General features: G+C 39.9%; 1 pseudogene across 1 annotated transcript; it reads left to right on the forward strand.

The window, feature by feature from the left end:
- Positions 1 to 2,020: 2,020 nt before the first annotated feature.
- Positions 2,021 to 3,001, forward strand: LOC309547400 (WASH complex subunit 3-like; annotated as a pseudogene). Its single transcript has one exon. The product of its transcript is annotated as a WASH complex subunit 3-like (transcript).
- Positions 3,002 to 23,598: the final 20,597 nt, after the last annotated feature.

A 23,598-nucleotide genomic window follows, 5' to 3' on the forward strand; every position in this document is an offset into this window, starting at 1 on the left:
CAACATTGATCTGAAGGAACTATATATGTATAGCATAGTATATGTGAGTATATGTTCACAATTTCTCTTGTTGGGTCCTTTGCTGATATTACTTGTTTGTACATTTTTCATATTATTTCCATACTGGGTGCATTTGTATACCTATGATTATTGTTATATGCTGGCTGTATTAGTTTCTCTGCTCCCAAATAGAATACTGAATATTTTCCCAGGAAGGGGGCCCCCTCTATTTACAGAGGCCCTATCCTGGGTAGAGGCACTGCCAACTTTATTATCAAACCCACTCTTCCACTTGGCTAAGCTTCTTGTTCTCCTATTTACATACAGGTTTAGCGCAATATCCTACCCTAAAAGAGGGCTACACTAAACAGAGGGTATAAAGGGTTAAACATGAAACATTAGTGGGGGGGTTCTATATGCCAATTCATATCCAAATATGTGTGTAATAATATCATCTGTTGTAACATTCATGCTTTGCTTGAGAAAAAGCCAATTCATTCAAAACTATTGTAATGTTGAAGAGTCATTGTCTCCAGATCTCCAAATGCATGACCTCTGTCTGTAGCCTAAGAATTGACATTTCCTGTGAAGAAATTACATATCCCACAACCCCTGGTAAAACATCACTTCCAGGTCCCCGTTTTGCTTTTAGACCCCTGATGTCAACCTCTCACGAAAAAACTCATCTCATAATAGGCTTATATCTACTGTGAGAATTGCCATGCAGCCTTCACTGGAGAGCATGAATGTAGACATGACATGTGTGCAAAGAGGTTGCAGGAAATCAGCAATACTGAGATGGAAGGCAAAAATGTATAAGTGTGTGTGTGTGTAAAAAAAAAAATTGTTTTTAATTAACAATGTTTCAACAAACAAAATGTCAATCATTTAGAATTTACATGCACTTCAAAGTATACCTAAAGGAAAAAAAACTTTTTTTAGTTGTTTTGGATAGAGTGGAGAGGGATTTGAACACATGTCACATTTTTACTGCTGTCTGTGCCCCATTAGGGAAATTCCCTCTCTCATTTGTCATTTTTACCGTTATCACTGAAAGTGAACGTGAAAGTGAAAGTAGAAGAAAATCCCAAAATTTGGGTTGTCCGCAGAACAGTAATAGAGGGTAAATCTTCCAATGGGGACACTAGTTCTGTCCCAAAAGTTTTGTCAAAATGTTGTCTTTAGTTCTATTGTAAGTATTTATATTCCTCCAGTTTATTCCAGTAAAGTCCTACACACTCATATTTACTTGGTTTATATACAAAACCAAATGATACATTATGGGGTAAATTATTAAAAACTTGGCTTTACAAATGTCTCAACATTCGTGCAAGTATAACAAATAATTCCTGTGTTTGAATTGTGGTTATTTCTAAGGTACATTTTTTTTGTGAATAAGTACCCTTTACTTATTCACACAGGGGGAGCAGTATCTGGGGGTCCTCTTATTGTTAAAGGGGGTTCATGGATTTGAATAGGCCCTCAACTCACAGACTCCCACAACCATCAGGCCAGGGTTATGGGAAAGAAACCCTTGTCCTTGTCAACATGGGGACAAGGTGCTTTTCCAGGGGATCTCCTCTGGCAAGGCCCCCCCTCATGTTGAGGGCATTTGGCCTGATATGGGTCAGGGCAGGGGGGGAACACATGTTTGTCTCCTATCTTTCCTGGCCACCCTGGCTGCATTCTCAGATAATAGTTTGATAAGGATTTAGGGGGAACCTCATGCTTTTCTTTTCTTGTTTTTTTGTGTGAGGTTCCCTCTTAAAATCCAGCCTAGTCCCACTTAATTAAAGTCTGATATTGAGATTGAAGGGGGGGCATGCCAATTTTACATTTTTAATTCTTAAAATACATATCAGACATAAAGGGCCCAGTATAATTTTTTTTTTTGGGGGGGGGGGGGCTCACACGCACACTGTCTGACTTACCCTCAATGTGTTTCAACACAGAGGTGACTTTGGTATATACAGTGTATATAAAAAAGGATCACACGGTAGTAGGAAGTGTTTGTTGAAGTGGAGCTGCAGAGATGGATGAAGATGGGCTTCCTATAGTTGGCTCTGGGATAGATCTCACTATGGTCCCAGCCATCCAACAGAAGAGGACAGTTGCTTTTCTGAATCAGTTTGTGCTGCACACAGTTAAGTCCCTCAATCGCTTCTCAACTGTGTGTGAAGAGAAACTATCAGGCCTTTCACTGCGTATTCAACTCTCAATATTTTAGAAGCAAAGCTTTCTTCCATCCCTGGCTTAGAAGATGTAAAAGCTGAAACAAAACTTCTACCCAACAATCTTACCAATGGACATGTGCCATCACAAGCCAATACAGAACCCCTTGCAATTTCACCCCAGTCAGATGTGGTGCAGCAGAATTCCATAAATGATAACACATCACAGAAGGAAGAAGTACATACAAACAGTATTGCAACTGTGGCTAAAGATCCTAGATATGCCAGATATCTGAAGATGGTCCAAGTGGGGGTACCTGTAATGGCCATCAGAAACAAAATGATTTCAGAAGGACTTAATCCAGATCTATTAGAGACTCCCAATGCCCCAGTTCCTGATGGACGACAGCTCTGACAGTGAATCTTCCTTTAGTGACTAAGGATGCTAAAGCTTTTGGACTATATGAGCTTCTGTATGAGCCCTGTTTGGCCATGCCAGTGATATTCACTACAGTGTGAAGGCATCTTGGTAAATTGTAGCTCATAGGTCTCCAGCAAGGGAATGTTTACCAGATACTGAATAATCCCCATGAACTGTATGAAACAAGCTAGTGATTGCACCCATGATGGAAATATTGTTTGTAGGAGAATTGACTGTTGAAGTCTAAAAGGTTTACAACTATTTTCTCAGAAGTATTTCTTAAAGACATAATATTGTCATAGGGTAGCAGTTTCCAAGCACAAGTGTTTGAAAATGCACTGTGGGAGGAAAACCCTGATATATGTTCAGTAAACTTATAGGAGCTGTTTGGTGTAACCTGGTTCGAGAAAGGGCAGTTATTTTCTGTCAAATGTGTCAATATATAAAATATCTGATAACACTCTTTTTGAATATAGCTGAAAATGTTAGTTTAACAATGAATCTAAGTTCAACCAGTTGTATAAAACATTTGGTGTCTGATGGATAATAATCCATTTACCATCATCAATTAAATATTTTATTTAATAAAAAAAAAAAAAAAAAAGGATCACACGCACTATCAATTCATCCTCTTTTAAAAGTCATCTCTGTAATGAAACGCATTGAGTTGGAATCAGATAGTGTGTGTAAAAAAGATCAGCCGGCAGAGTGGCACCCTGGGAGAGTTCCTGATACACAGCACAGCATGCCATGTCTGCATGAGTTTAAATAGCGCTGGGGATTCTAGTGGGAGACTGCTTGACAACTATTGAATGAGATGTTTTTAATGAAAAGATGTGAGTATATGGAGATACTGATGAATAAATGATTTTAATATACCAGGATCAAGCAACGTGTGTCTTTTTTTTTTTTTTTTTAAATGGAAATGGACCACATATGGATGAGGTATTTCTACCTTTAGCTTGAAATTGGCTTCTATTAAGGAGAGGTGGATCAGCATTGAAAGCTTCCCAAAGTGCATTTTGCCTATTTTGAGAAATATTGGCAAAAAATTTGGTGAGTGTGTGTCCATCCATGTGGAGGTGGGCAGGGATGAGCTTCGAGTTCGAGTGGAAGCTAAGTTCGACTCGAACGTCGGTCATTCGATCGTTCATCGAATGTGCTTCTTTGCGGGAAATTCAAGATCCCATAATGCTCTGTGCGCGCACCGCGCATGCAGCATGTTATGTAATTGGCCAAAGCATGCACCCTGACCTCATGCTTTGGCCAATGAAATGATTGCTGCCATGATTGGACTAAAGGCAGGCACAGCCGCAGCATGTAGTGTCATTGTACAGGCGATGAGACAGGGAGAGGAATGTGTGTGAGGCAGGGAGAGAGTAGCTTTTTTGGAGTTTGTCAGACAGTGCAGAGACATTGCTAGCAGGGAGGACCAGGAACGTGTGTCAGGCAGGGAGAGATTTCTTTCTTTACATCATATCAGACAGTGCAGCGCCAGTGAGTGATTCATTCCTAGCAGTGTAGGGAGGGCCAGGAACGTGTTTCAGGCTGGGAGAGATTTCTTTCTTTACATCATATCAGACAGTGCAGCGCCAGTGAGTGATTCATTCCTAGCAGTGTAGGGAGGGCCAGGAACGTGTTTCAGGCTGGGAGAGATTTCTTTCTTTACATCATATCAGACAGTGCAGCGCCAGTGAGTGATTCATTCCTAGCAGTGTAGGGAGGGCCAGGTACATGTTTCAGGCAGAGAGAGATTTCTTCCTTTACATCAGATATCAGTGAGAGTATTGTTAATCGGTCAGTTGTGGAAAATTCTATAAGCATCAAAGATCTATAGGATTATAGATTACATCAGATATCAGTCAAAGTATTGTTCATTGGTTAGTTGTGGAAAATTCTATAAGCATCACAGACCTATAGGATTGTAGATTACATGAGATATCAGTCAGAGTATTGTTCATTGGTCAGTTGTGGAAAATTCTATAAGCATCACAGATCATCCATCTACAGGATTATAGATTACATCAGATATCAGTCAGAGTATTGTTCATCGGTCAGTTGTGGAAAATTCTATAAGCATCACAGACCTATAGGATTATAGATTACTTCAGATATCAGTCAGAGTATTGCTCATTGGTCAGTTGTGGAAAATTCTATAAGCATCACAGATCATCCATCTATAGGATTATAGATTACATCAGATATCAGTCAGAGTATTGTTCATTGGTCAGTTGTGGAAAATTCTATAAGCATCACAGATCCTCCATCTATAGGATTATAGATTAAATCAGATATCAGTCAGAGTATTGTTCATTGGTCAGCTGTGGAAAATTCTAACAGCATCACAGACCTATAGGATTATAGATTACATCAGATATCAGTCAGAGTATTGCTCATTGGTCAGTTGTAGAAAATTCAATAAGCATCACAGATCATCCATCTATAGGATTATAGATTACATCAGATATCAGTCAGAGTATTGTTCATTGGTTAGTTATGGAAAATTCTATATCAGTCAGAGTATTGTTCATTGGTCAGTTGTGGAAAATTCTTTGAGCATCACAGATCATCCATCTATAGGATAATAGATTACATCAGATATCAGTCAGAGTATTGTTCATCGGTCAGTTGTGGAAAATTCTATAGGCATCACAGACCTATGGGATTAAAGATTACATCAGGTATCAGTCAGAGCATTGTTCATTGCTCAGTTGTGGAAAATTCTATAAGCATCACAGATCATCCATCTATAGGATTATAGATTACATCAGATATCAGTCAGAGTATTGTTCACTTGGGTACATCCTATAAGTCGCACAGATCATCTATAGGGCTATAGATTACATCATATCAGCTCATTGAGTATCTATTGGTCAGTTGCGTATACCCTATATTGATCTGTATCAACATCAGCTCCGAAAGGCCGACAAGGAGAGGCCGACGCTCACAGGCCATGAAAGAGGGTAAGCAGCCTCTGTGTCCATTGTGAAAAGTGGTGGTCACAGTCGACATCCTCTGCAGGCGGGGCACATCCATCCTTTATTTCTGGTGCTGCCCATGCTATTCAGCCACAACATGTGGAAGAGTTGGTGGAGTGGATCAATAAGCTGTCCTCATCCTCCTCATCCTCTGACACCCATGCTCAGAGTAAAAGGGATAAACCTATGCGCTACCAGTAGGTATAAGACGTAAGAAGCGAGAAAAAAAATAATTTATATATAGTGGAACTCCAAGGACTAAGCAGCCAATTCAGTAGTGTCACCACATACCACAATAATATATGAAATAGAGAGAATCAGCGCTCAGATCCTTCAAGATGATGGACCACCCAATAATGGAAGAATAAATACATAAAACACGTAGTAACAGATGTAGTAAAAAAATGATGATGCAGCAATAATCAAATCACAATAAATATCCGCAGTGTAGTATAAAAGATACAATATTCAGTCAACGGTCATAAATAGATAAAATAAATACATAAAAAATATACTATAGATATAATAAAGTGATAAGTTCTGAGTAAGTGCAGAAATGGTGATAAACTACTAAGCACCAGTAGCTGAAAATGTGACGGTGATTCAGCTACATAAAATAAGTATAGACAAATATAAATCCAAATGTGAAATATAGTGAAGATATTGATGAAACAATAACAATATAAATCCAGAAAGTCTCAATAAATTGTATGTATAGATATATTCATGTGCTAATGTATACAAGTGCTGATATTAAACGTGAATAAATAAAGTGCTAAAAAGTCCATAGAAAAATACAGTGACTATAAAAAGATGATTCCGGTGAATAAATAAAGTGCTCAAACGTCCATAAAAAGATCAAGTGACTAAAAAGATAAAGCAATAATTCCGGTGACAGCCAGGTGCAGTGGTAGGTGAGCTAAAAAATCCAGCATTAGGTGTAATGGCCGCTCACCTCCATTAACACTCAAATGAGCGTTTAGGTGCAATCGTTCACCATATAGGACCTCTTGATCTTCTCCAGTAAGTATAATGCTTATATATGCCGACAATCTTATGGTATTCTCCAAACAATATGCAGTGCTTCAAGGTATTTATATATATATATATGGGTCTTCCTTTTTAAGCGATATCCTCCTTTAACCACGGTATGTCATCAATTTCTGGGACATTCACTCATTGTGATTGAAATATAAGAGGGAAACTCTCATGGTGCAGTAAATCAGGGTAAAATTTTATAAAAAAAATGCAGATAACTTACAGTTAGATACAGGAAGATGCGTAGAACAAACACAGGACCGTGGATGCGGTATACTCCGATACTTCCAGTCTCGGCCGTAGACCGCAAGTGACGTCACCACGGCTTCTCCCAAGATTCACCGGAATCATCTTTTTATAGTCACTGTATTTTTCTATGGACTTTTTAGCACTTTATTTATTCACGTTTAATATCAGCACTTGTATACATTAGCACATGAATATATCTATACATACATTTTATTGAGACTTTCTGGATTTATATTGTTATTGTTTCATCAATATCTTCACTATATTTCACATTTGGATTTATATTTGTCTATACTTATTTTATGTAGCTGAATCACTGTCACATTTTCAGCTACTGGTGCTTAGTAGTTTATCACCATTTCTGCACTTACTCAGCACTTATCACTTTATTATATCTATAGTATATTTTTTTATGTATTTATTTTATCTATTTATGACCGTTGACTGAATATTGTATCTTTTATACTACACTGCGGATATTTATTGTGGTTTGATAATCATTTTTCTGCATCATTATTTTTTTTTACTACATCTGTTACTACGTGTTTTATGTATTTATTCTTCCATTATTGGGTGGTCCATCATCTTTAGGGATCTGAGCGCTGATTCTCTCTATTTCATACATGCTCAGAGTAGTTTGCCTTCTACCGCAGCTGCCAAAGCGGCCTGTTCCACAGGCTCTTTCTCCACAGCTACTCCTTCAGTTGCCCCACCATCATGCACGGAGGAGTCACCTGAACTATTCGATCATAGTGTCAGTGACATGCTGCTGGAGGATGCGCAGCAATTTGAAAGCTGTGATGTTGGTTCCCAGGATGATGAAGGGAATAACGTGAGCCTAGACAGAGGGGGTGACAATGACGGACAAGAAACCAGCAGTCATGTTGCCACAGCTGAAGCATATTACCAAGTTTTCTCCAGTGACGAGGAGGGAGGGGATGATAAGATCACTGACTGTACTTGGGTGCCTGACAGGATAGTGGAAGAGGAGGAGGAGGAGGGGGGGGGGTGAGGAGGACGCACAACTCCAATGATGCAGGATGTGCTCCAGGGGCCGCCATAGCAGTAGCCAACCTATTGCATCAAAGCGCAGAGCTCCACAGGTGCAGGGTGCTGTAAAATCCCTGCAGACTCCAAAAAGTTCATTAGTGTAGGCTTTTTTCAGTATCTGTGCAGTAGACCGCAGCGTTCCTGTTTGCAACATCTGTCTAAAGTGGATCAAGCATGGCCAGAACACAAGCCACTTGGGCACCACATGCTTGACAAGGCATATGACGACCTGCCATGCAGTCCATTGGCAACAGCACCCGAAAGAGGCACCAGATCAAAACAAGCATGCATCACCTTGGTCCTCATCTGTGATCTCTAACCCTACTATACCTCATGCCTTCTCAAATACCAGCATTGAGAGGGATGATGGTATAGCAATGAGTGGCACAGAGACTTGCACCCAATCTGCTAGCAGTATACCACCGCTTGATTTGAGCCCCAGGCAAATTTAACTACCCCAGTTTTTTTTTTTTAACCGTAGAAAGAAATACTGTCCCAGCCATCCACATTCTCGGAGTCTTAATGCTAGCTTAGCCAAATTGCTAGCATTACAGTTGCTGCCTTTTCATCTGGTAGACTCTGCTCCCTTTCGCAAATTATTTGGAATGTGCTGCACCACATTGGCAGGTCCCAAAAAGGCCTTTCTTTTCACGTAAGGCCATTCCGGCTCTCTACCGTCATGTGGAAGGTAGTGTTTTGGCCTCGTTGGCCAAGCGATCAGCAGGAAGGTGCACATTACTGCTGACTCTTGGTCAAGCAGGCATGAACAGGGACCTTACATTTCTTTCACGGCACACTGGGTAACTCTGCTGGCAGCTGGGAAGGATGCAGAACAGGGTTCGGTGTTGCAGCTTGTTTTGCCACCATGCCTCCAAAAAGCTGGTGATGGTTCTGCCACATCTGGCTACTCCACCACCACCAAAGCGATCAGCAGGAAGGTGCACATTACTGCTGACTCTTGGTCAAGCAGGCATGAACAGGGACCTTACATTTCTTTCACGGCGCACTGGGTAACTCTGCTGGCAGCTGGGAAGGATGCAGAACAGGGTTCGGTGTTGCAGCTTGTTTTGCCACCATGCCTCCAAAAAGCTGGTGATGGTTCTGCCACATCTGGCTACTCCACCACCACCTCTTCCTCCTCTATGTCCTCTTCTGCTCAATTGTCCTCTGATGCAGTAGTGCTCCCTAAGCGATCAAGGGGCTACGCAAGCAGTCAGGCTAAAAGATGCCATGCTGTGCTTCAGTTGGTCTGTCTAGGGGATAGAAGTCACACCGGTGCAGAAATTCTGTCAGCTTTGCAGGGGCAGGTTCAGAGATGGTTGATGCCACGACAGCTTGAGCCAGGAATGGTTGTATGCAACAAAGGCACCAACCTTCTCTCTGCCCTCTGACAGGGACACTTGACACATGTTCCATGCTTGGCACATGTTCTGAATCTGGTGGTGTAGCGTTTCTTGGGCAGATACCCGGGCTTCCAAGATCTCCTGAGGCAGGCTAGAAAAGTCTGTGGCCATTTCCGCTGTTCATTCAATGCCAGTGTTCGCTTATCTGACTTTCAAGGGGAATTCAACCTGCCCACCAGCCGCCCCATTTGTGACATGCCCACCAGGTGGAACTCAATGTTGACAATGCTGCATTGGCTGCACGTGCAGCAGAGGGCCATCAATGAGTACCTATGTGAGTATGGCACAAGGACAGGATCAGGGAAGCTTGGCTTTTTTTCGCCACGCCAGTGACTTTTGATTAAGATTGCATGCATCGTCCCATCATTATTTGAGGAGGTCACAAGGATGGTGAGCCAGGACAATGCATGCATCAGTGACATTATCTCACTAGTCTACCTGCTGGAGCACACACTGCATGGAATCATGGACAAGGCACTTGAGGCAGAACAGCATCAGGAAGAGGAGGACTTCCTTTCCTCAAAACACCCCCTTTATGCAGATAGCATTCCTGCAGGGCCACAAAACACACAGGAGGAAGAGGAGGAGGAGGAGGAGGATTATGGCAGAATGGATGTAGAGGATAGCATACAGCAGTCTTCAAGGGATGGTTTTGATTCCCCAGAAACCCCAGGAGATGGACGTGGTTGGGGAGAGGTTGCTCCTGCTGACAATGTCATCCTTAGTGACCCAGAGGACTCAGAAGCTCATGCCTCCTCCAACTTACATTGCATGGGCTCCCTGATTCTGCAAAGCCTGTGAAAGGACCGGAGGATTCGTGCTATCAAGGAGAGGGATAATTACTGGTTGGCAACCCTTCTTGATCCATGTTACAAGGGTAAAGTTGCAGAGCTAATCCTGCCTTTGCAGAGGGAGCAGAGGATGAAACATCTTGAGGAGGCCTTGAAAAAAAATTTGTGTACCGCCTTTCCAGACACTGGGAGGTCAACATTCTCTGGACGTGTTTCTGAGGCATCATTCAGCCAAAGGAGAAGCGGTGGAGAAGGCAGATGGCTGACTGATGCCTTTAAACAGTTATTTTGTCCTCATCAGCACCCAGGGCTGTTAGGTTTAAGCAACCATTGGCAGCATCTTGATCATATGGTGCATGATTATCTAGGCACAAGAGCAGACTTGGAGACCTTTTCAGCTGAGCATCCACTGGGTTACTGTGTCTTGAGGATGGACCACTGGCCAGAACTTGCTCAATATGCAATGGAGCTAATGGCCTATCCTGCTTCCAGCGCGCTTTCCGAACGGATGTTCAGTGCTGCTGGAGGTTTTGTGATGGACAAAAGAGTGCGTCTGTCCACAGACTCTGTTGAGCAGCTGACTTTTATCAAAATGAAACAGTCCTGGATCAACAAGAGCTATCAAACCCCTGATGCTGATGTAACTGATTGAATTTGCTAGGGGTCTGCCATCACTTGAAGACTGCATATGCTGCCTATCCTATTCCTCTACCTTGTTTCTGCTCACTTCCAACAATGTTTTTGGTTTAGGTCACTACCCCCAAGGCCTAATTTTTTTTGCACTTGTATGAAAGGTGCATACAATTGAAATGTCGTATGTCATTTTTAACAGCAGGCCCTGTCCCTCTGCCCAGCTAACTGCGAGGGGTTATGGTGTTCAAGCACCACCTACAGCAAAGGCCAATTTTTGGCACCTGTATAGTACATGCAATATCAAATTTGCATGGAATTCTTACCAGCAGGTCCCGTTCCTGCACCCAGCAAGAGTAACTGTGAAGGCTTGGTTATGGTCTTCAGACACCACCTACAGCAAAGGCCCAATTTTTGGCACCCATGTGGCACATGCAATTTCAAATTTGTATGGAATTCTTACCAGCAGGTCCCGTTCCTGCACCCAGCAAGAGTAACTGTGAGGGCTTGGTTACGGTGTTCAGGCACCACCAACAGCAAAGGCCCAATTTTTGGCACCTGAATAGCACATGCAATTTCAACTGTGTATGGAATTCTTGCCAGCAGGTCCCCTTCCTGCACCCAACAAGAGTAACTGCGAGGGCTTGGTTATAGTGTTCAGGCACCACCTACAGCAAAGGCCCAATTTTTGGCACCTGTGTAGTACATGCAATTTCAAATGTGCATGGAATTCTTACCAGCAGGTCCCGCCGTTCCTGCACCCAGCAAGAGTATCTGCGAGGGCTTGGTTACGGTGTTCAGGCACCACCAACAGCAAAGGCCTAATTTTTGGCACCTGTATAGCACATGCAATTTAAAATTTGCGTGGAATTCTTACCAGCAAGTCCCTTTCCTGCACCCAGCAAGAGTAACTGCGAGGGCTTGGTTATGGTGTTCAGGCACCACGTACAGCAAAGGCCCAATTTTTGGCACCTGTGTAGCACATGCAATTTTAAATTTGTATGGAATTCTTACCAGCAGGTCCAGTTCTTGCACCCAGCAAGAGTGACTGCGATGGTTTGGTTACAGTGTTCAGGCACCACCTACAGCAAAGGCCCAATTTTTGGCACCTGTATAGCACATGTAATTTAAAATTTGCATTGAATTGTTACCAGCAGGTCCCGTTCCTGCACCCAGCAAGAGTAACTGCGCGGGCTTGGTTATGGTGTTCAGGCACCACCTATAGCAAAGGCCCAATTTTTGTCACCTGTGTAGTATATGCAATTTCAAATTTGCATGGAATTCTTACCAGCAGGTCTCGTTCCTGCACCCAGCAAGAGTAACTGCGAGAGCTTGGTTACGGTGTTCAGGCACCACCTACAGCAAAGGCCCAATTTTTGGCACCTGAATAGCACATGCAATTTCAAATTTGCATGGAATTCTTACCAGCAGGTCTCGTTCCTGCACCCAGCAAGAGTAACTGCGTAACTGGTTAAGGTGTTCAGGCACCACCAACAGCAAAGGCCCAATTTTTGGCACCTGTATGACAAGTACATGCGATTTGAAATTTGTATGGATTTTTTAGCAGCAGGGCCCGTTCTTGTAACTGGCAAGAGTAACTGTGAGGGGTTACGGTGTTCAGGCACCACCAACAACCAAAGCCCAATTTTTGTGCACCCGTATGACAAGTACATGCGATTTGAACTTTGTATGTATATTTGTATATGACATTTTTTGCTTTAGAAATGTCAGTATTGCTGCAGCAGGCTACATACATCGTAGAGATGCACTACTTTACAGGCACATTCAGGGGACCCCCCAGGCATGATATTTGAAGGAATTTTTCATTTTTATAGTTTCACTAAAGCCTCATTAAAATCAGTAAATCACTGCTCCTTTAGAAACTATTGTTTTTAAAAACTTTTTTTCATTGCGACATGTTCCCCAGGTCAGTACCCAGACCCCTATACACATTTTTGGGGCAATAACTTGAATTTAAGCCTTCAAAATGAGGCCGTTTGATTTCCGAGGTTCGAGACCCATAAACTTCAATGGGGTTTGTTTATTCAAACAAACTTTTCCTCTGTTTGCGGTGTTCTGGTGCGAACCGGGGGGGTGTTTGGCTCATCTCTAGTGGTGGGAAGAACAAGGTGATTGCACAGAGATGGTTGGCTTCAGAAGAAAGAAATAAAGTGAATACAATTGTAGTTATAAAGTGAAGGTGAAAGATCACTGCAGCTGTTTGTTCATACAGTATTCTGACACTTTGGGGTAGATTTACTGAAACTGGTGCACTTAGAATTTGGTGCAGCTGTGCATGGTAGCCAATCAACTTCTAACTTCAGCTTGTTCAATTAAAATTTGACAATAAAACCTGGAAATGGATTGGTTTCTATGCACAGCTGCACCAGAGTTTGCACTCTCCCATTTTAGTAAATAACCCCCTCTGTTTTTATTTTTAACATGATGTAGTGTATTTGGACTACTGGAGAGGATTTCATTGCTTATACACGTATTATTTTTTTTCATTCTATTTTATTTTCTGGTTTCATAATCTTTACACTTAATATTGATTAGGGGTTTATAGTGCTGTATTTAACTTGAAGGGGTGTAATAACTTTTTTTTTTTAATACAGCTGTGCATTTCATTTTTTTTTTTCTTAAGACACACAATAAGTGCAATAAGTGGTATTCAGACTTTATTATAATATTACTATGATTATATTACAAATATTATGGGAATTATTGATTATGCTTGCACGAATGTTGAGACATTTGCAAAGTGAATTTTTTATAATTGGGCCCCTATGTTTTATTTGTACCTACCTTTTATGGGGTAATTTACAAAAAAATGGCAGTACAGCAATTATATAAGGTTACCTACAGACATGAGTTAGTTGCCTGATATGGGCCCTTTGGCATAAGCAGGGCGATCAGCAGATTTCAGTATACACCACCCACTCACTAACTGGGCCCCTGAAACAGGATCGTTGACTTTTGGCTTCTAAAAATTGTCTCGGCTTGATTTCGTTTGGGAACATTGCACTTAACATATTAGTCAATAAACCAGCCTGTGCAAATAATATGTTATTACATTTAAAATTTCACAGAGAAACTAAAAAATAAAACCATGGACCAAGTCCTTTAATATAGTTACATATGTTTAGCTTTATTTTCTGTACTCTGCAGGATTTTCTATAAGCATTTAAGGAGACATTTTTATTTCTTTCATTTGCCTGAAGTTCTGTATAATTAATTATGAACACAACATTTAATTTTATTGTTTTATTTTCATCTATATTTTGTTTTAAATTGATTGAATATATTTAAGCTACTTGTAAAATGTGAACTATGTGTTACTACAAAAACGTTCCTTTATTTATATAGCGTTTGTATCCAGAAATTGTTTAAGCTACGGGAATCTATATATATTAAAGGAATAAATAGCTTTTTCTTAAAAATAAGACAATAAACATAAACAATGTGTATTTGTAAAAACATCAGCTACTTTTTCAGTTTAATAGTTATGTCAAATATTAATGCCTAGGGGTGAGGAAGGATTGGCTGTCACAGTGAACATGTGATTGGGAGCCCGCAGTAATAAACAATGACCAGGAGCTCTCTGTAACAACTTGATCACTATGTTGGAAGTGTGGAGTGAATGGAGGCTCCTCATGGATGTATAAGAGCAGCAACTCTGCATTAAGGCCCACCTGTCTTGAAACCACATATATCGTGTGAAGAGTGAAAACAGGTTAGGGGAAATTATCTTCATTTTCATTTAGTCCAGAAAAAGTTACATAAATGCATTAAAATATAAAGATACAGTGCTTACACAGTAAACGTAAATTGAATGTGACATATATTACAATGTATAAATCAAGACATATCCAAGAAAAAAAAAAAGAAACTGAAAAATTAAAAATAAATGCAAAATTAGAGCCCATTTGCGTTCTATAGCCAGCACTATGTTGTGATACAGAAGCGTTTAGTTATTAACTTTTAAACAAATGCTCACAGTTCTTAAGCACTCAAGAAGCAAAATTCACACTCCCCAGAACTTTATGACCCCTTTTTACATGTAGGTTAAATAGCACTTTAAGCTTTCAATGATGATTCCTCTTTAAGGTTTTACCCCCTGATCCTGCTCTTTTATGGTTACCAACCACTTATAAGATAAAAAAGTAGGAAATGCCATATAAAGTATCATAGTGTAGAATTTACTAAAAGGATAAACAAATGTAAATAAAACAGGAATAAAACTCACATTTTACAGTGCCTCTATACCGGCACCAGTGTATACAGCTTGTAACTAGGAACTTCCTGAGGACGCTGCATTGGTGAAACATGCCTTAAAGTGCAAGGACCGCTGTCCTGTATGATGTCACATCTGGTTTGAGATTGAGGCTTGGAAAACATGCCAATTATTGAGTGTGATACAGCAGGCGACTTTGCTGTTACAAACTGTATACACTAGTGCCGGTATAGAGGCGTTGTAAAATGTAAGCTTTATTTCTATTTCATTTATGTTGTTTATTCTTTTAATAAATACTACACTTTGATATTTTTATATGGCAAATTTTTGTATAAGAATTAGAATGTTGTACCTGCGCTATGGGAATTAGTATTACCCTCCTGTGTTGGAAACAAATTATTAAACAAAATCCAAAACATATGAACCATAAAATACCGTCATGAATTATAAAATTATAGAGCTGATATTATTAGAAAGGTTATAAACAACCCTACAGTAGCAATTTCTTTAGGTCACAGTGATGCTCTCTGGACTCTTTTAGCTTATATTAATTCTATATTAGTTCTGTGCATAAATATAAACCCATAAAAAATGTAAATTCATATAACATATAAAGTGCAGTTCCAAAGTGCAATAGTGCAAAAGTCCTCCTTTAGAAGTGCTGAATCCACATAATTACTTATTAAAGTTCTTAAACTCCATCATTCCTGTGTTTATGAATACATAAGTGAAAAGTCCTTGTAACTTATAAAGTGCAAAAACAAAGTGCAGAAGTGCAAAGATTTTTCTTTAAACATGTTTGGACCTCAGTGCTGTGCTCCCCTCCTGTATCCCACTCACCGACAGTTGCTGACTCTAAGAGTCAAAATAGCATTTGTTTGTCCTCCCTGGCTGTTCTGGTATGGATGGCCTCTCTCCTTCTTTCTTCCTCTGTTCACCCAGTATGGTGACCATATCATTGCCATATGCTCATGTCATAAAAATCATAGACGAGATCTCCATCGCATAAAACCATGTATTTCATAAAAAATATAAATAAACAAAAGTAAAACACAGCCTTCTATACCTTCCAATGCACAAACACAACCCATAAGGTTTATCACCAAGTTCCATACACAATTTTGCAAACTGAAACCTATAGTCCGCAAACATTAGGATACCCTTCTTGAAGACCACGCCTTAAGACCTCTCTCTCTACTATACCTAAAATACCCTACAGTAAGGCCCAGAATGTAAACAGCAGGATAGCTCTCTGTAAAATATAATCTCAGTACAACACTACTGGTCCCTCTCCAACCTTTCTAGCAATAAAGGGGATCTACCAGTGCTGCAAATACCTGTACCTCACTTGCAAGCATGTTCAACGTGGACAGAATTGTTTCACCTTGAAAGGCAAAACATATTAATTAGATGATTTTTACAACTGTTCGTCTGAGTTTATCATCTACTGCCTTTTCTGTCTGTGTGGCTTACTTTACATTGGACGTACTATTAGAACTCCTAGAAAAAGATTTGGCAAGCATCACTGCACTGTAGAGAATTGTACTGATAAGCAGAGTGTCACCAAGCATTTTCTGGACTTTCACCAGAAAACCTCAGCTGACCTGAAAGTTTGGGTTGTTGCATTCATTTCTTAATGTCACCCTGGAGCAGAGCATTTTAAACGTGTCTGCCAAAAGGGAGACTTTTTGGATTAATACCCTGGACACTATGGCCCTTGGGGGTCTCAATGAAGAACTGGATGTTCATTCTATTTTATAATAAAAGTATGCGTGTTTTGTACACACCCACACATGTGCATATACATATGTATATGTGTTTACACTATTTTCGTTTCTTACACTTCTCCCCCTTTTCCTTCCACATAATACATCCAGGTCCCCGGTTTCAATGCTATGTATTACTAAACAACATTCCTTTTAGTACTCTATATATTATTTCCTTTCTAGGAGACTGAAGGAGCTTCCTCACCCTCATTATTACTTTTACTACATTATTCCATATATCCATATTAATTTGTTTGTTAGAATTGTATTTTATTTTATTTATTAACTGTATTTTTATAAAGTCCATACATGGACACAGGTATACATTCAGTATGATGTTATACTTAATATACAGTAGTTCTCTGATATGCTAGTCTATTTTATACAGATTTAGTTTTTATATGTCCAGTTTTTATATATCTCAGTATATTTACAGTATATATATATCTCATTATATATATTTTATTTTGTACAGGACCCTTATGGTCTCATATAGTTGATACGTGGATGTGTAAGTTTACCTTTATTTTTTGTGACCTTTCCATTATAGCCATAATTTTGTATAGATAAAAAGAAAGAGCGGTGAAGCTCAATCTAAGTGCAGTATTAAAATGCAATTTGTTTGCATATGGGTAGAGCTGTACTGGGGGGAGAGGTGTCCTAGAGGGGGAAGAGTGAGATTTTGGCTTGGGGAGGGAGGTAATTTTTCGTTGTACTCTACTGACCTGTGCTTTACACTCTTCTGATACCTGTGTTCTATATATTACACATACCTGATCCCTGCCCTGAATAAAAACAAAAAGCACAATCTAAGTGCAATATTAAAAAGAAATGTATTTACAAATGGTCATAAAAACTCACAGGATAAAACAGAGGTACTCGCTCATCAAATAAGGTGAATACTGCTGCTCAGCCTTCTCCTGCAGTGGACTCCTGTGGACTCCTGTCACGGTGGATAATCAGATGAAAGACAGATGGAAGCCAGGACACCAGGTAGGAATCGTTGAGTGGCGTTGTTCCTCTTATTTGATGAGCAAGTACCTCTGTTTTATCCTGTGAGTTTTTATGACCATTTGTAAATACATTTCTTTTTAATATTGCACTTAGATTGTGCTTTTTGTTTTTATTCAGGGCAGGGATCAGGTATGTGTAATATATAGAACACAGGTATCAGAAGAGTGTAAAGCACAGGTCAGTAGAGTACAACGAAAAATTACCTCCCTCCCCAAGCCAAAATCTCACTCTTCCCCCTCTAGGACACCTCTCCCCCCAGTACAGCTCTACCCCAGTACAACTTCAAACCACTATAGCTCTTCCCCCACAGTACAGCTTCCCCTATCAGTACACCTCTACCCCCTCAGTGCAGCTCCTACCCCTATGTACAGCTCTCTCCCCCACAGTACAGCTCTCTCCTCAGTGCACCTCTACCCCCTTAATACAGCTCTCTCCCCGCAGTACAGCTTTGCCCCTTCAGTTCAGCTCTCCTCTCTTTACAGCTCTTCCCCTAAGTGCAGCTCTGCTCCCCCAGTACAACTCTCCCTCATCTCCATAAAACACCCTTACCAGACCAGAGTAGTTAAGAGAAAGGGAAATCTCCCTCAGCTGGATCATGTGACTGGAGTAGGGGAGGATTTGCCTCCCCCTCTGAACTGACAGGTTGCAGGTGCAGCTCCTCTTTCAGGTGTAGCTATCAGCACTAGCTGCTGCACCATGGATGCTCTGTAATGGGTTTGGACCCCCCAACGTCTCCCTTATCTATGCCCCTGATCCAAAATATGAGCGTAATATGAAACATAGTCAGAAAAAGGACTTAATATCCTTTAATAATTTCAAGAGAATGACATGCTTAAAAGATGTTTCCTGATAAATGTAACCATCTCATTTCATCCAAGGCTGCTAAATATCTGTACTCCACTGTGGTCTCTATTGTCTTTTGTCAGTCTTTTTCCAGGCCTTGGGTCAGGTATCTTCTATATTCAGCTATTGGGCAGACACTGAGCACTGTAGTTACATGTGAAGAATTAAAGTGTCACCAGCACATTATATTAGACTAAAGAATTATTTTTGTAACAGAAAAACATTTTTTACTAAGAAAAATTTTGAGCTGACAGCCATAGCAGTTTTTGTTTTTTTTTCAGAAGAGATATATGAAGTCTCTTAAATCAACAAAATGTATCTACTATTAAAATTGTATTTTTAACTTCCTCTTCAGGTCATGCAGAATTTCCTGTGCTGACCATGGGGACCCTACCACCTTAAACGACCCCACTGGTCAACATTACAGGCATGGACAGGTTGACATCTTTTTAATTTTTTTGCTCTCAAAAAGAAACCTGTACTGCGAGAAATATGTAGGTTGTCTTTGCCAACCTACTTCTGAAAATGCCTGGCTGTCTTTAGTTTCAAAGCTTCTGAAATCATAAATTGTAACAAGCATACAGCCAGCAAAGTCAGAAATCATGTAATGCTTATTTGATCCAGGTCGGTACCTCAAAGTATTGCAGCCTGTGGCTCGTCGTGGCAGGCAGGCATTTAGAATTTTTAGAAAAGGTCAAAAACACATTTCTATTTAATTAGTTCATTACAGGTTAACTTTAATAGTAGTATAACTAGTAAATTAAATAAGGAATTACTGTATGTGCAAACATTTATTTCTTGGGCATAAAATGTATGTAATCCCTAACAATATACTGCTCATATTTGTTCCCTTTTGATCTCCTAAATATACAATGTACAACAGTTGTTTTAAAGTTGCAAAGAAAAAAAAAATGTGTTTAATCTGCCAGCAATAAAGTGAGCTCCAAACTACCTGAATTGACATTGATGCTTTGAAATCTCAAGCAGTCCTATAGAAATGAGTAGAAAGGGATTTGTTAGAAATTCCTAAGCCACGTCCTGTCCTAGAGTGACAAAGCTGCTTCTCCATAGATACAGTATTGTCAGTGTTGTCACCCCAAGACAAGAAAATAATTACTGGCAGGATCACCAAACATAAAAATCCTGTAAAAAAGAGAAAACTAATGAAGACACTAAATTTAAGGACTGGTAAGCTGCAATATATTACATATTTGTTCCTGGGTTTAGATATGCTTTAAAGTCTGATTTGCAATCAAAATGAGAAAACCCAACTTTATGTAAAACCAACTTTATTTATAAAATAGTGTACCTGGTACAGAGAGGATTGTAATTTCAAGTTTGGAAAGAGTATAAACAAAAAAAGATCAGGCACCAAGGTAATCAGAGGTTTTTGTTTGACTCAAGGGGAACAAAAATGCTGCTAGTCTGCTACAGGTGTCCTGCATGTGAAGGAAGAGAAAAGATAATCAGCGCAAATTCGTGCATTTCCCAAGGTAGCTGCAAAGTGCTAATTTGCAAATTAAATATAATAAGTAAATAATTAATTCATATTAAAAACATGTATGATAAATATATTCTATGGTGTGTGAATTGTAGCAAGTTCTAAAGTGCACTAATACCTCAAAAATGATGAATTACTAAAATTGTAATAGGAGACTAATGTCCAAAAAAGTGCAAGTGCAATAAATCACTATATAAAAAAATAAATAAAAAAATGGTTACATCAACTCATATTCCCAAAAAGTGCATGTGCAAATCATATCCCAAAAAAGTGTATGTGCAATAAATCACTATATAAAAAATATTGAAATATTCCATCAAATTGATAAAAAAATTGATCCATAGATAAAAAAATGTACAATTAATAAATAGTCCATCAAAAAAGTCCTAAGTGAAAGGATGTGCAAAAATGTGATCTGATGAAATTCAATCGATAAATAATCCTCAGTGATCACACGTGAAGAAATCACACCAAATGTGCTCCACCATTTCCCCCAAATATAACTCACCAGATGAGAAGCTGGTCAAATTATAAACCAGCACTCGCACTTAATAAAAATTTCCCAGCATGATGGTTTGTATTTGAAACTTCAGCCATAAATCTTCATTGACATGTTAATCTCACAATGTTGCCAGATGGAGATAGGAGATGGGAGGAGAAAGAATAATTTATTAGCAGAAACAATGTTACACTCACATATTTAAGTGTCTGCCTGACAATGGGATCTCTGAAATCCAACTCACATGCTCCAGCTGTGTCTCCAAGCCGCGAGCATGGAGTATGATACGTGTGGTGTTTCTCTGCGTTCTAGCCCCGCCCTACTAGTTTCGTCACCAAACATCCTCACGGAGCGGTCATGACTTAATTACATACTGTGGCTAGAACAAACCAAAATACTGCTAGAATCCAAAACCTGCAGGACCAACTGGACACTGCCTTGTCTAAAATAGATGACCTAGAAAACAGGTCCTGGCGTTAAAATGTAAGAAACAGAGGTCTCCCTGAATTGGTCAAAGAATTCTGCAGTCTGTTCTTTCATCAAAGACCTTATTCTGGACATTTCCAACCATCACCTGGAATTGGATAGAGTCCACAGGGCCCTACAGCCACCCTGGTCAGACGGGCTTCCTAGGGATATTGTGGTCAAGCCCCACTTTTACAGATTTAAAGTTATGAAACTCTTCAGGAACATTGACCAACTTACTATGCAAGGCCACTGGGTACAGATCTTTGCAGACATTTAGCCCACCACTGTTTAAAAGAGACGATCCCTTAAACCCCTGCTCCTTGTTCTGTCCCAGAGATCCATTAAATACTGGTGATCCTTCCCTTTCCGGCTTCACAACAAAAAAACTACGACTTTTCCTCACTTCCTGATAATGAACGCCTTAGACTCCAGCTGGAATTGATCTCACAAGACCCTCCTGCGACTCCATCCCACCATAACTCCGGCTCATCAAAGAGACCTCCTCCACCAAGCCAGATCACACCCCTGAGTCGAAAGATTTCATTAGCTATCAGAAATCACCCCAACATTCAGAGAGTAGTCTGTGGCCCTACTGAACACAAATGTGTCTTATTTGCCGATTACTTTCTCCTGTTTGTCACCACACCCCTGATCTCTATTCCCAATATCTTCAAACTTTTAAAGAACTTTGGCTCTGCCACTGGTCTGCAGGTTAACATGTCCAAATCTAGTGCACTGAACATTTCCCTAGCTGAGCGATTACAGAGACAATTCACTTTCTCTTGGCATCCAAAATCCATCACTTATTTACGCATTCACTTGACTTCCAACATAGCCCAAGTCTACGAGGCAAACTACCTTCCCCTTGATAAGAAACTAGCTGCTGACCTCACTTTGTGGGCTAAACATTATAGATTCTGGATAGGTAGGATCAATTCAGTAAAAATTACCCTTCTCCCCCTCTCCTATATTTTTTTAGATCCTGATAAATAGGGCACACCTGAATAGTTTCCAATCTAAAATTATTCAGTTTATGTGGGGGAATAAAGGTCACCGCTGACCCAAAACAGTACTCTTCTGGTTACACACACAGGGAGGGCTTTCCCTTCCAAACCTCTTGTGGTATTACCAAGCAGCTCAACTAGCCCAATTTTCTATGATCTATTCCCGAGGATCAAAACCTTACTGGATCTCGTCAAGCTGTTCCTCAATTTACATTAGACCTTCTTGCTTGGTGCCCACCCAAAACCAGACCCCCGATTCTTGCACCGACTTTATCACATTCCCTTGCTCTAATTTATCAACTCCACAAACACGCTTCTCTGAATTTAGACCTCTGACACATATATTTCACAACCCACAATTCCCCCCAAGATTTTACTACCTCATGGATTCTGAAGCAAGAAAAACTAGTTTCTGTCTTACAAGATAGGAAGGAGAAAGGTCAACGTACATGGGAGCCTTGGGAATCCTATGTTAATATCTCAATAATTTCAACTATTGTCAGAGTATTAATTTTTCTTCCATGGTGACTTTCTTCCCCACCTTTCCCCTGTCCACTTTCATCCCTTTCTTCTCCTTTCTCCCTGTCCACCTTCTGTTTTGTTTTTATTTATTTTTTTTATTTTTATTTTTTACTAATTAAGGTTGACTTCAACCTCTATTTTGTTAAGGCACCCCTGCTCTGTCTCCCTCCAAAGGCTCCCCCCTTCAGGATTAGAGAGATGCTGCAGGATCCCTTATTTGTTACCTACTAATTTTTTAGAAAGTCCCAAAGGCAGGGATGTCTAATAACAGTTTATACTTCTCAAATGTTTTCCTATCACGACTACAGGCTGCTTATGGTATTCCAGTTGAGTTATATACTTTTCAGACAATTTATCTCCTGGTTGGCTAGTCCCCAAGGATCTGCAAGTTTTGCAACCAATATACTGATGCACGGCTCCTAGGATTCTATCCCTTCAGATTTACAGTAACCTTGATGATTCCCTGAAATCATACCAGCGACTAAGTCAATGAGATAAGGCAATTATCCTCCCCGCTGGTGGATATCAAGAAGTTCTGAAAACTTTTTGTACTATTTAGCAGCTATTTCATTTCTGTTAAACTCCAACATTCTTTATGATTATGTTGTTTATTCTGTATTTGATGATGTTTTCTTTTTGGTAAACTTCAATAACAAGATTGAAAGAAAAAAAATATTACAATTATAAAAGGGGGTGTTTTCCCAATTTGGCTTAAGAAATGGAAATACACTTTAAGGTCACCTGCATACAGCCATTTTCCATGAGTCTATGTTGTTCTTGTGTGGTTGTTGCACGGCAGTCACAGTTGTCAGATGCTGCTTCTTTACAAAAAGTGATTTGCTAAAGGAAATAGGCCATTCACTTTTCAAGGGAATGTTTCTCTAATTTAGTGAATGTGGTAAAAAAAATTCACTCTGCAAAGAATACATAATCATATACAATGAAAATTAAAAACATAACAACGCTAATTTTGCTTGCACATGATTGAATGCTAGAAGTCAGCAGTGATTCAACTC

The sequence above is a fragment of the Pelophylax lessonae genome, assembly GCF_965119305.1.
Source record: "Pelophylax lessonae genome assembly, chromosome: 2".
Taxonomy (NCBI): domain Eukaryota; kingdom Metazoa; phylum Chordata; class Amphibia; order Anura; family Ranidae; genus Pelophylax; species Pelophylax lessonae.